Source organism: Ceratotherium simum, chromosome 30, assembly GCF_057802395.1.
Source record: "Ceratotherium simum simum isolate JZ-2026a chromosome 30, ASM5780239v1, whole genome shotgun sequence".
Lineage (NCBI taxonomy): Eukaryota > Metazoa > Chordata > Mammalia > Perissodactyla > Rhinocerotidae > Ceratotherium > Ceratotherium simum.
This window is the reverse complement of record NC_141929.1, coordinates 20883819-20897865: the sequence shown is the minus strand read 5'-3', so window position 1 is coordinate 20897865 and position 14047 is coordinate 20883819.

Here is a 14047-nt window from a genome sequence, read left to right as displayed (position 1 = left end):
ACACTTCACCAAAGAAGATATACAGATGATGAATAAACAGATGAAAAGATGCCCAACATTATATGTCATTAGGGAATTGCATATTAAACAATAATGGGATATCACAATATACCTATTAAAATGGCTAAAATCCAAAACACTGATGACACCAAATGCTGGAAAGGTTCTGGAGCAACAGGAACTCTCATTCATTGCTGGTGGGAATGCAAAATGGTACAGCCAGTTTGGAAGACAGTTTGGCGATTTCTTATAAGACTAAACATACTCTTACCATATGATTCACCAGTCATGCTCACTGGTATTTACCCAAATGAGTTGAAAACTTATGTCCACACATAACCTGTACTTGCCTGTTTATAGCAGCTTTATTTGTAATTGTCAAAACTTGGAAGCAATAACAATGTCTTTCAACAGCTGAATGGATAAACAAACGATGGTACTTCCACACAACAGAGTATTATTCATCACTGGAAAGAAACAAGCTATTAAGCTACAAAAAGATATGTAAGAACCTTAAATGCATATTACTAGGTGCAAGAAGCAACTCTGAAAAGGCTCCGTACTGTATGATTCCAACCACACGACATTTTGGAAAAGGCAAAACTATGGAGACAGTAAAAAGATCAGTGTTTGCCAGGGGTTTAGAAGAAGAGAGGGAGGGATGATAGGTAGAACACAGGAATTTGGGGGATGGTGAAACTATTCTGTATGATACTATGACGGTAGATCCATGTATTACATGTTTGTCAAAACCCAGAGAATGTGCAACATAAAGAGTGAACCTTAATGTAAACTATAGACTTTGGGTGATATGGCGGCATCAATGCAGATTCATCAATTGTAACAAGTGCACCATTCTAATGCAAGATGTTAAAAATAGCAGAAACTGGAAGGTGTGGTTCATTAAATATAAAATTCCTCAAAAAAATAGTCTATTAATTTGTTTAAATGAACAAAGCCTCAGTGGCCCATGGTATAAATAATTAGAGGGCCAAAAGAAAAAGAGAGAGAGTGGGGTCAAAACAAAAAACAAAACAAAACGAGAAAACCTAAAGAAACAGTAAAACCGAAGATTGTCCAAAATTGATGAAAAACATCAATCCACAGATCCAAGGTGCTCAACAGAAGTCAAGCAGGAGAAACTTAATAAAAACCATCCCGAAAAACATCATAATGAAATAGGTGAAAACCAAAGATAAAGAGAAAATCTTTAAAGGAGCCAAAGGGGGGAAATAATACACATTACAGAGCAATAAACGATATGACTTACCGTTCACTCCTCACCAGCAACAATGCAAACCAGAAAATTGTGGAACATCTTTAAAGTGGAAAAAAACCTGTCAATTGCAATTCTAAATCCAGTGAAAATACCTTTCAAAATGAAGGTAAAATAAACATTTCTAAATAAACAAAAACTAAGAAAATTTGTCACCACCAGACTTGAACTCTCCAATTTATTTTTTCTTTAGGAAGTTATTCAGGCTGAAGGAAAATGGTACCAGATGAAAACTCAGATCTACGTGAAGGAATTATGATCACTGGAAACAGTAAATATGTGGTTACATATAAAAGGCTGTTCTCATTTCTTAATTTCTCTAAAAGTCAATTGACTGCTTAGAAAAACTAACAACAATGTATTTCAGGGAATATAACATATGTAAAAGTAAAATGTATGAAAACAGTAGCACAAAGTATAGGAGGGGTATATGGAAGTACACTACTGCAAGGTTCTTAAATCCTTCAATTAGTGATTATTTTGTAAGTGATATAATATTAACAAACAAGAATAAATAAAAATCCAATACAAAAGATAAAAAGTAATATCAAAAAAATCTCCAATTAATCTAAAAGAAGGCAGTAAAGGAGGAAAAGAACAAAAGAGACAAACAGAAAATAAATGGAAATATGGTAGGTTTAAATGCAACCATACAAATAATTATGTTAAATGTAAAGGCAGAGATTTTCAGATTAGATTTTTTAAGTAAAATCTAATTGTATGCTGTTTGCAAGAGATTCACTTTAAATATAAAGAAAAAGATAAATGACAAATAAAAAGATGAGAAAAAATAAACCATGCAACAACACAAATTTACCAATATCAGAAATGAAAAAAAGAACATTACCAACTACACTACAGACATCAAAGGATAACAAAGGAATATTATAAAAGTTTTATGCCACTAACTTTGATAATTGAATTGACAAATTTCTTGAAAAACACCAATTACCAAAACTGACACAAGAAGAAACAGAAAATATAAATAGCCCTATATCTATTTAAAAAATTGAATTTATTGTCAAAAACCTTCCCACACAGAAAACACCAGGCCCAGAGGGCTTCATTATTGAATTCTATAAAACACTTTTTAAAAATGGCAATTCTACATAAACTCTTCCAGAAAATAGGAGAAGAAAACACTTCCAAACTCATTTTATGAGACCAACATTACTGTGATACCAAAACCATACCAAACAGGTCATTACAAGAAAAGAAAACCACAGACAAATATCCCTCATGAACAGAGATACAAAAATCCTTAACAAAATGTTTGACTTGACATTCAAATATCAATCAATGTAATTCAGCATATTAACAGATTAAGGAGAAATAGTACATGAGTGTCTCAATAGATGCAGAAAAAGTATTCGTCAAAATCCAACACTTATTCATGATAGAAATGCTCAGCAAAGTTAGAATAGAAATGAACCTTCCTAAACCTGATAAAGGGGATCAATAAAAAATTTACAGCTAATGTCATCCTTAATGGGAAAGACTGAATACTTTCTCCCCAGTATGGAGAAAAAGGCAAGGATGCCTGCTCTCACCACTTCAACATCTTACTGGATGTCCTAACCAGTGCATAAAAGCAAGGAAAAGAAATAAAAGGTATACAGGTTAGAAAGAAAGAAGTAAAACCATCTATACTTACAAGTAACAGAATCATATGTATAGAAAATCCTAAAGAAGCTACAAAAAAAAAATAGACCTAAAAAGTGAGTTTAGCAAGGCGGCAGAATACAGGCTCAACATACCATAAGCAACTGTATTTCTATACTCTAGCAACAAACAACTGGAAGTTGTAATTTTAAAAGTACTGCTTATAATAGCACCAAAAAACATGAATACTTAGGAATAAATTTAACCAAGTATATGCAAGAACTGCAACCATAACTTCAGTGAGAGAAGTTTGAGACCTAAATACATGGAGAGATACATCATGCTCATGGATTGCAAAACTCAATATTGTAAAGATGGCAATTCTTCCCAAATTGACCTATAGCTTCACTGTCCAATACAGTAGCCACTAGCCACAAATGGATTGAGCACTTGAAATGTGGCTAGTTCTATTTGAGATGTCCTATATGTGTAAAATACACACCATATTTCAAAGACATTACAAGAAAAGAGTGTAAAACATCCCATTAAAAATTTTCAACATTGATTACACGTTGAAATGACAATAATTTGGATATATTGGGTTAGATAAAATTTAGCATTAAAATTTATTTCAACTTGTTCCTTTTACTTCTTTTAAAGTGATTACTGGAAATTCTTAAATTACACTTGCACCTCACGTTTGTGACTCACATTATATTTCTAGTGAACAGCACTGATCTATGGATTCAATGCATAGAACAGGCTTTTTGTAGAAATTAGAAGGCTGATTCTAAACTTTACGTAGAAACTCAAAAGACCCAGAACAAAATGACTATGAAAAAGAAGGAAAAAATGGAAGGACTTGCACTACTTGATTTCAAAACTTACCATAAATCTACAATAATCAAGAAAGTGTGATGTTTTTGTAAGGTTAAACATATGGAATCATGCAATCTGCATTTGAATAAGGACATTAAAATGGCTGAACATTTTGAGTCTCTAGGAAAATGTAAGTTAAAACCATAATGAGATCTACTACACACCCAACCGATTGGCTAATATGAAACTAATAATTTCAAACTGCCAGACAAGGATGTAGGGCCATCTGAACTCTCATACTTTGCTGGTGGGAGGGCAAAATGTTACAACCAGTTTAGAAAACTTTTTGTCAGTTTCTTACAAAGTTAAGTATATGCCTACTCTTTCACCCAGCAATTCTACTTCCAGGCATTTATCCAAAAGAAATAAAAACATATATCCACAAAACAACTTGTACAGAAATGTTTATACCAGCTTATTCATAAGAGCCCAAAACTGGAAACAACCCAAATGTCCATCAACAGGAGAATGGATAAACAAACTGTGGGATAGCCATACAATGGAATACTACTCAGCAATAAAAAAGAATGAACTACTGATACATGTAGCAAAGTGCATGAATCTCAAAAACACTGTGTTGAGCAAAAGAAGTCACACACAGAAGAGTACACACTGTATGATTCCATTTATATGAAGTTCTAGAACAAGAAAAGCTAACTTATAGTGAAAGAAATCAGAATAGTGCTTGCTTCTGATTTGACAGGCAGGGATTGACTGGGAGGGGCTCAAAGCAGCTTCTGGGGTGATGGAGTATCCTCTATCCTGATAGGGGTGTGGGTTACACGGATGTAAGCATTTGTCAAAGCTGATCCAACTGTACAGTTAAGACATTACTGTGCGTGCCTATACTGAACTGAGCATTCACTATGTAAATTATACTTCAATTTTTAAAAGTTTTCTAAAAAGCTTCAAAAATACTACGTTCCCCACTTCCTGTGAAATAACACAGAAAATTAATAGTGCATGCCAATTCATTCTTTCCCTTGCATTACTCCTATCCCCTGTGTAACAAATGTTAACAGCCTGGAGTGTGTCCTTCCACCTCCCTCTCCATGCTTCTAAGATTCGCAGTCAAATCCATGTGTATATAGAAAGGGGTGTGGCACCTGGTTGGTTTTTTTAAAAAATGAGGGTTTCCTATGTACACGTTTCTGTTACTTGCTGCTGTCACCTAACCACACTCCAGGTCAGAGCTGTGCAACATTCCACTGTATGGACAAACCACAACTTCTCCATTTATTCACTTATCTCCACTCCCTCCACCCCAGTGATGGGCTGTCAGGCTCTCCAGAGCTTTCGTCATTATAAACAATGCTGCGAAAACTTCCTTATTCATATCTAATCTCCCTGGGACTTCTGTTTCTATAGGAGAATGTCCCAAAGTGGGACTGGTAAGTAAGAAAGACAAGTGTGTTATTTGTTTTCATAGGTATCACAGACGACATTCCACAGAAAGTTTGTAGAAATCTCAGTTAGTGTTCAGTTGGACATATTTTAAGTTTCTGCAGCCTGGCTGCAGAAATGGAAACAAATTATGAACATAGCATAATAATCATCTTAGGTAATTCATTTATGCTTTGAAGGGGAAAAATTCAGTAACATATCTAAGCCCACAAATAATTAAGTTATTCCATTAAAATATCTCTTGAGAGGCAGGATGGCACAATGGTTAGGAACTGAGACAACTCTATCTAAGGGACTATGCAAGCCTGTTGTACATCATCTCCATGACCTTGAATAAGTTAGTTGACCTGTTTGTAACTGATCTTCCTCATAAACAAAAATGTAAATAATAACAGTACCTATATCATGAAAGATTAAATAAAGATAATGTGAAGAACCTGGTACATGGAGAGTAGAAATTGTCTGATACAAGGAAAAAGCTCTGTAAGTGTTGGTTATTATTGGTCAAGTTGCTTCACTTCTCTGGATCTCCATTTTCTTATCTGTAAAATGGGGAAAATAACACCATCCATCTCACAGGCACATAAAATAATTAGAACAAGGCTAGTTTCATATTAAGCTTCAATAAAATTAGCTAATATCATTGTTAAAACGCAATGCTCATGGAGGAACTAGGCTCATGCAACTGCAGAGATCTAAATGTAGCGTGGATGGTACTTACAACCTTCCAAAATTCAGGAGAAAGCTAAGTTTCTGCCAGTCCAGTTGATGATAATGAATTCTTGGAAGGCCACGCAAATCTTCCAGAATGCAGAAAGAAATCAATAGGCACCTTCGGAAGATTTGTGTCCCTCCATGGTGGATGGTATACATTTATCTCTACCTATAGCTGAGTGGCTCTGAGCATTTGAAGCATCTCGAGGAACTCCATGTTGGCGGCTCACCCAAGCAGCGCACTTTCTCTTTCTAGGGGGCTTCTGCAGCTGTGCCCTTCTTGAGGGAAGTGTGTCCAGGTGAACACCGTGGCAACTAAGGCTACCAGAAGGCTCAGTGTGAGGGTGACCTGGAGTGTTGGGAAAGAGTCGGTCATTCGAGTAACCTACGTTGATTGAGCACTCACTGTACCCAAGTGCCCAGACTCTGCACTGAGAGAGGGGTGCCGGGGGGGAACGCCAAATTCTAGAAAACAGAGTCCCTGCCCTCCACAATGCAGCCAAGAGACCTCCACTGGGCCACATCCACCAAGGATTGCCAATCAGTAGAAGGTGACTGCATTGTCAATTTGGAAATTTTCAACTCTCAGTTTATTAACTCAATTGTGGATTTTTAGCTAATTAAAAAATAAGCTCTAAGTAAAGTCAATGATTGCATTTGGGAAAAGCAAGCATAAACAAGCCCATTTTACCTCTTCACAGGATCAAACAAATAAGCTTGGCTTTGATTTACTAAAGATTCCTTATGATGTTTTTAGCTGAAAGTTAAATGTCCCTTAGCTTGGGGACAGAAATATCCACACAGGTAGTCAACTAAACTGAGAGCTGTTGACACTAGCCCAGTGCCTGATGGTGACAGGTCCAGAGAGGGCTACCAGCAGCTGGGTCAGGGAAAGGGCTGCAGAGAAGTCTATGGCTGTGCAGAGCTGGATACTCATGTTTGTCCATGTTCCCTGAGGTGACCAGGTCTCCTCACACAGACCCCACTTACATAGCATTGATTCCCACTGGGGGATGGATTGTCCCCACAACTGGAACACACATGCCTGTTCCCAGAGAGTTTTGGTTCCACTATCAAGGGACCAAGGAAATCTAATTTGTGGCCAGCAGGTTGCATGTGGAATCTGAAGGATGATAGCTGCTCTTGGAAGGTATTGGATCCAGCTGTGGATAAGCCTAATGAACACTCCCAGGTCCATGTGTCTAGTGTGCAAATCTCTCCCTGACGACCAGGGAGAGGGCCAGCTCCATTGACAGAGAACCACGTGCTTCACCCTCAGAGGTGGACTTCTGCCCATGCCTGGGGCCGCCTCACTGGACCAATACCCCTCACATACAGTGACCCCTCCTTTACATCTAATGGGAGGGAGGGGGGAGACAGGTGGCGTTCACCTGGTCACAAGGAAGAGTTACATTTTGATTGTAAAGCTCAAATAAAACACAGTGTTATCTTTTTTGTATTTGAAGCCACATAAAATCAACTCACATTCTAATGGGCTGTCTCTATGATGTGTTTCAAGTGTTTGAATGTGTGCACAACGGGGGGAAGGGCCCTAGAAAAAAATATCAACAACCCAGGTCCTTGATTGCTCTAGGAAGGAAATATGATACAACAAAGTCCATCAGGCAGCATAAACAAATAAATAAAATATAAAATAAAATACATTCCCATGTGTTTCACGTCAAACTTGGATCGTGGCCTGGATTATCTGATTAAAGCTCATGAAACACAAGCGAATTGCTTATTGATTAGAGGCTGACTAATTAAAAGAGTCTTTTCCTCCCTCCACCACCCCCACCAATTCATCCTCCCCACCGTCACTGTCAGAGCGACATTTTGAAAATGTAGTCACTCACCTGCTCAAACTACTTCTCCAGTTTATCAAGACTTTAGGGTAAAATCCAAATGTCTGAGCATAGAATTCAAGACTCTGCTGGTCCAATCTCATGTCCCAGGAATCCCTGCCTCACACCCTCTGCCCCAGCCTCCCTGAGGATGCCTCTGTGTCTCTGAAAACCAAGCTCCTCCACCTGGTACCACCTTCTCCATCTTTTCTACTGTTAAGCTTCTACTTATCATTCAAACCCAAATGTCATCTCACCTCTAGATTCTTCTACTACGTTTTTCAGAGTTCCATTTCTGTATTTCTCACATTGTGGGGCAAGTAGTTGTCCTCCCGTGTGTATCCAATTAATCTCTCGTTCCATCTCCCTGAACAGAACCTGGTGTAGTGTTAGTAAACATTGGTGGGTGGGTGGATGAGTTGGATAGTTGAATGAATGAATAGCAAACAGAAAAGGCTTAGCCAATACGGGAAAAAGGCAAAGATATAGATAGATAGATTGATAGATCGATAGATTGATCAATCGATAGACAGATAAATATCATAGATAGATAACACAGATTTCCTAGGGCTTTGCTACTCCTCCTCTGACCTCCAAATGATTCATACATTCTACTTTCTAGAAAGGAAAAAAAAAATGTTATTTTTGGCTCAGGTAAAAATTGGTAGGATTTTTTTGGCAAAAGAAATGGGGCACAGATAGTTGACCCAATTTCTTTTCTCTGAGTGAAACCTACTTTGGCAAATCTCAATTTGCAGGGAAGCTCCAGAAGACAAAAGATCTCAAAAGAAGCCAGGCCTAGGCTTCCAGACACATGGGAGGATTTCACAACGGAGCAGCATTTCCTTAAAAAAGTCCCTCACATTCTCACATACTGTATTTTAGGGACAAATCAATCAAGAGTCTTCAAATATTTATTGAAGTTCATGTCAAGCCACACTCGTTGCCCACCAGTTCCGGCCAGGCTCTGTGCTGAAGTTTGGGCTGCAAAGTGAGTTAGCCTCCTATACCTGTGTGCCATTACTTGCCTGCCTCTTCTCAAACACGCCCCAGAGATTAACATTTTAGTGGCCAAAGGCTATGCAGATGTCCTCATTGATATGTTTCCATTCCTACAGGAGGCCAGTAAATTTACTAATATTTATAACAGGCTGAGCATTTGCCAGAGACCCTGTTTCACGTGTCACATGCATTATCATGTGAGGACAACAGCTCCACAAGGAAAGTACTAGTGTTAGCATTTCCCCATTTTACAGATGATGACACCAAAGCACTGAAAGGTTAAGAACTGAGTCAAGGTCTACAACTAGTTAGTAGTGGATCTGGGAACCAACCATGCAGACTGGGTCTACAAGCCACTCTGAAGCGCTACATTAAGTAATTAAAGTAGTAAGAATGCATTTTCCCTCATGGGGCTAAATAAACTTACTTTCATTTTATACCTTTTAGAAATGCAACCTATAAATTTGTTTATTTTTCCTGACACGTCCCTGATGCCAGGCCTCCATTGCTCTAGGCAACCAAAGAAGAGAGAGGAGGGCATTGAAAGGCCTCTGTTGGGTGCTTAACATTTCCCTCCTCCAGCCCACCACACCTCTACCCCAACCTTAACCTGCCTTGGAGGAGAAGAGGTATCATTGCCCATCAAGTTTAAGAAAGTCATGGTCAAAAAGTTACATATAGAGTTACCATATGGCCCAGGAATTAACTCCTATGTATCTACCCCAGAGAGATGAAGACATATATCCATGAAAAATAATTATACATGAATATTCATGGCAGCATTACTCATAATAAGCAACGTATAGAAACAATCCAAATGTCTGTCAACTGATGAGTGGATAAACAGAATGTGGTACATCCATACAATGGAATATTTTTCAGCCATATAAAGGAATAAAGTACTGATACATGCTATAACATGGATGAACCTTGACAGCATGACACTAAGTGGAAGAAGTCAGACACAAAAGGCCACATATTGTATAATTCTATTTATATGAAATGTTCAGAATAGATAAATCCATAGAAACAGAAAGCAGAATAGCAATTTCCAGGAACTGGGGGTTTAGAGGAATGGAAAGTGACTGCTAATGGGTACAGAGTTTCTTTTGGGGGTAATGAATGTTCTGGAATTAGATAGCAATGATGGTTGTACAATTTGATCAATTATAACTTTAAAGGGATGAATTTTATGGTATGTGAATTATGTCGCAATAAAAAATAAATATTTTTTTAAATATTTTTAAAATATTAGTAACTGCATAAAAAAATCTGAATGCCCTGAACTTGAAGAAATCCTACGTGTAACACACTTGACAGATGCTTTCCCAAATTTAACAACATTCCTAAAAATGTACATACTATTACCAATAAAGAGTAGTAAAGCTGAAAAACTCCTCTAAAGCATTAATAATAAATGCATTTCAATCAATCATCCTAGAGGGAAAACTGAATTATCCTTCTCTCTGTGGGAAAGTATTATAAATTCTTTGTCATATGAGAAGGTAATGAGAGTAGGCAGCCAAAAATTATAAGAGAAAAATATTAGAGATATTAGAGATATGTCAAGAAAATATTAAAATTATCTTATTTTTCTGAGTTTCCATCATGTTTGTTGTATTTGTCAGTTTCTTAAATGAGCGATTTGTTATACCTCTTCTTGTTCTAAATAAAAAACTGACTTTTGTACCTAAAAGATGGGGTCAGGGGGATGGGAAGGAAAGTCTTTCTGGGCTGGGCGTGGCATGAAAACCACGTGAATATGGCCTCTTCTCTTCTATCTCTTCTTTCCATGAAGCTAGAGTGGCAAGACTTGCAGCAGGGCCATGGTTTTCTGTCCCTTTTGGCTGACCTCCCTTCTCCATCAAGGTACCAGACAGCCTGGGACAGCTCCGCTCCAGGACTGGGGCCCTCTCTTGGTTCTGACGCTCTCACACCTTCTCTGCGGGGCCCCTGGCTGTAGTCTTTTCTCTCAACAAGGTAGCCCTGCTGAGGCTGGGTCTGGTCTTAAGGCACATGGATGCAACTAGTTACTTCGATGTCCCTGGAGTCCACTTAGATTATCAAAAGGAGGTCCTTCATAGTGTCTAGCCTGGTGCATCAGAAATCTGCTTTAGGTTTGGGGGTTAAACGCCCATTAACAATATAACAACTTTGCGCTTTTTTCCCCCATTGTCCTGGGAATAGATTTCCCTCCTGGACATTGTGGAAGGGAGAATGGACAGAGATCAGGATTTACGGGTAGCTGGGTCCCCTGGCCATGATAAAAACTCAGACTTGGCACAACTTCTCACTCCCTGAAAAAGGAACAGTGTGATCTAAGACATGGAGAAGGGACCAAACTAGATGGGTTCCTGGAAGGATAAGGACTCACCTTGATGTAGCAGGGATGTAAGTCTAGAGAAGACAAAAATGTGATTGTAAAGGAGGAAAGTGGTGGGTGGGGGGCTGCTGGGCAGACACTGGAAGGCCTTGAATGCCAGCAATTCTCTCCTTACAAGACATGACTTATAATACCCCTTAGCAATCCATACAGATACCCCAGCCCAAAATGCTGAAACCAAGAATAGAACTAATTTCAATTCTACTACCTGCTGGCCCCTCTTTACAACCCAGTCCCAGAGACTCAGACACAGACCATTGTGAAGAGATGGATGTTGGAGGATAAATGTCATTGGTCCCATTAATTCTCAGGTTACTCTGCAGATTTCTTCTGTTCTGAGATGGATGGCTGGTGCTGTGTTCATGATAGTGACCATCAAACCTTAGCATTTGTTTAACATTTTACAATTTATATGAACTTATTTGAGTCCCACAGCTCCATGAAGTAAGTACGACAGCATAATTTTAACAACTGTAGAGATAAGAAAACTGAGACCCAGGCAGGTGAAGCGATGGCCTGGCCAAAGGTTACCAAGTTTGTAAGTATGTTTATGCCTAAGAAGTTATCTCAGTTTCTTTAATATGAATGAAAATCTCCCAGATTAATCCAGCCTGAGGTTTTCTTTGGGTGACTTTTATACATGGAGGGTGGGGGTTGCCTCCAAATACAGTTAATCCTTGGGTAAAAGGCCACCTCCTTGCCCTTCAGACAAAGGCAGATACATATTTTGTATAAAATGGATCTTCAGGGGCCGGCCCGTGGCATAGCGGTTAAGTGAGCATGCTCCGCTGCTAGCAGCCGGGGTTCAGATCCCAGGTGTGCACCGACACAACACTTGTCAGGCCATGCTGTGGCGGCGTCCCACGTAAAGTGGAGGAAGATGGGCATGGATGTTAGCTCAGGGCCAGTCTTTCCCAGCAAAAAGAGGAGGATTGGTATGGATGTTAGCTCAGGGCTGATCTTCCTCACAAAAAAAAAAAAAAAAAAAAAAAAAGGATCTTTAGGGCCCCTGAGTGGACAGAGTTCTTTCCTTTAAGAAGCATGGATTTTATAAAAACCTGTTGCTGGTCAGCTCTCTTTCCAGACAATAGAGTAAATTCGGCCTTCCTCTCCAGCCTCAATCACAACTCAACTTGAATAAAGAAAGCAAGAACACATAAAGAAGACCACACAGGGGAGTCAGTTTGAAAGCTGGCGTACACTTAGCAGCAACAGAGCAATGCATTCCAAGAGTCCCAGCCAGTAGCCAGGGCAGGTCACCTGGCTCTGAACCTATGTTCCTTCTTCAGCCCTGCGTGAGTAGGGACTTTCCACCAAGCCCTCTGTTCCTCCGGTGCTGCCACACCCAAGCACACACAAAGCTGGGAGGTCCAGCAGACGCTCATCCAGGTCAAATAAAAAAAACATCAGGTCCAGCCAGGAGAGCAAGGCAGGGAGGAGAAAGGAGGCCACAGAGATGTGAGCCATCCAGACCCAGAGCAGGAAGTGGGAGCAGGCGAGCAAGCTCTGAACTTCGGATAGAAGCAGGACAAAGGGGGTGCTGTTCCCTAAATGCAGTCCTCAAAAATATTTCCCACACAGTCCCCCAAGTCAATCTTCTTTGGAGTTAATAAATTCTATTTATGAAATGTATCAGGGAAGGTTATGTATGGACTCTCAGTTGCTCACACCTTAGTAGCTCGCTCTCTCTCTCTCATCTATCTATCTACCATCTATCTATCTGTCTCATTCATGCTGGCTAAGAGAAGCCCTGTATCCACAGGTGTTGAGCATTAAAAGGTAACACAAAGTTGTAGATGAATTCCATCCCCAACTGAAGCAGAGGCAGAGATGCTGAAATTATCCCACAACTTCATCCATCCATCCATCCATCCATCCATCCATCCATCTCTCCCTGCCTCTTTCCATCCACTCATCCACTCACGTGTGCATCAGTTATTAATAATCTCAACTACACGCCAGGGCCTTTGAATTGTATCAGTCCTCTTTCCCACGAAGCTCACAGTCTACAGGGAGAGACAGACACACGAGCAATACAACGTGACGAACACCTCAGTAGGGATACAAAGTGGCATAGAAGGCTTCAGAGAGGAGGTTACAGGTGAGCAGGGCCCTAAAAGACAAGTGGGAGTTGACCAGGAGTTCAAGGTAATCAAAGGACATTCCAGGTTGAGGGAATAGCAGGTCAGAGACTTTTCTCTGAAAAGTCAGAGAATCTGATAATATCAGGACCAAATCCAGAGTTAGCCGTGGGAGGAAGTCTCTTTTATGGCTGGTTTGAGACAATAACTGAAATAAAGTTTCCCATATTTTCTGGTCATGGGTCCTGTTTGGGGTTGACCTAGTTAAAGTTAAAATGGTAACACTAGGAGAAACAGAAGGCGTAGGGAACAACGCCATGGGAGCAGGAATGAGTAAGTCAAGTTCTGGGAACAGTGAGTAAGCAAGCCGAGTTGCTTTGGTTAATTCAAACAGCCCTCCTACCATGTAAAGAACATGGAAAACTATGCCAAGCCAGTGGCTTGGCATGGGAGAGACCACAGTGGCAGCCTTACAAAAATAAAGTGTTACACTGCTGACACGTTATCTTTTTTTCTGGAGTTCATTTAGTAGAGAGGGATACTGTCTTAGTCCATTGGGGCTGCTATAACAAAATACCATAGACTGGGTGGCTTATAAATAACAGAAATCTATTTCTCACAGTTCTGGAGGCTGGTAAGTCCAAGATCAAGGCGCCAGCAGATTCAGTGTCTGGTGAGAGTCTGCCTCCTGGTTCATAGATGGCCATCTTTGCACTGTGTCCTCACATGGCAGAAGGGACGAGGGAGCTCTGTGGGGTCTCTTTTATAAAAAGGGCACCAATCCCATTCACAAGGGCTCTTAATCACCTCCCAAAGGCCCCACCTCCAAATACTGTTAGATCAGGATTAGATTTCAACATAC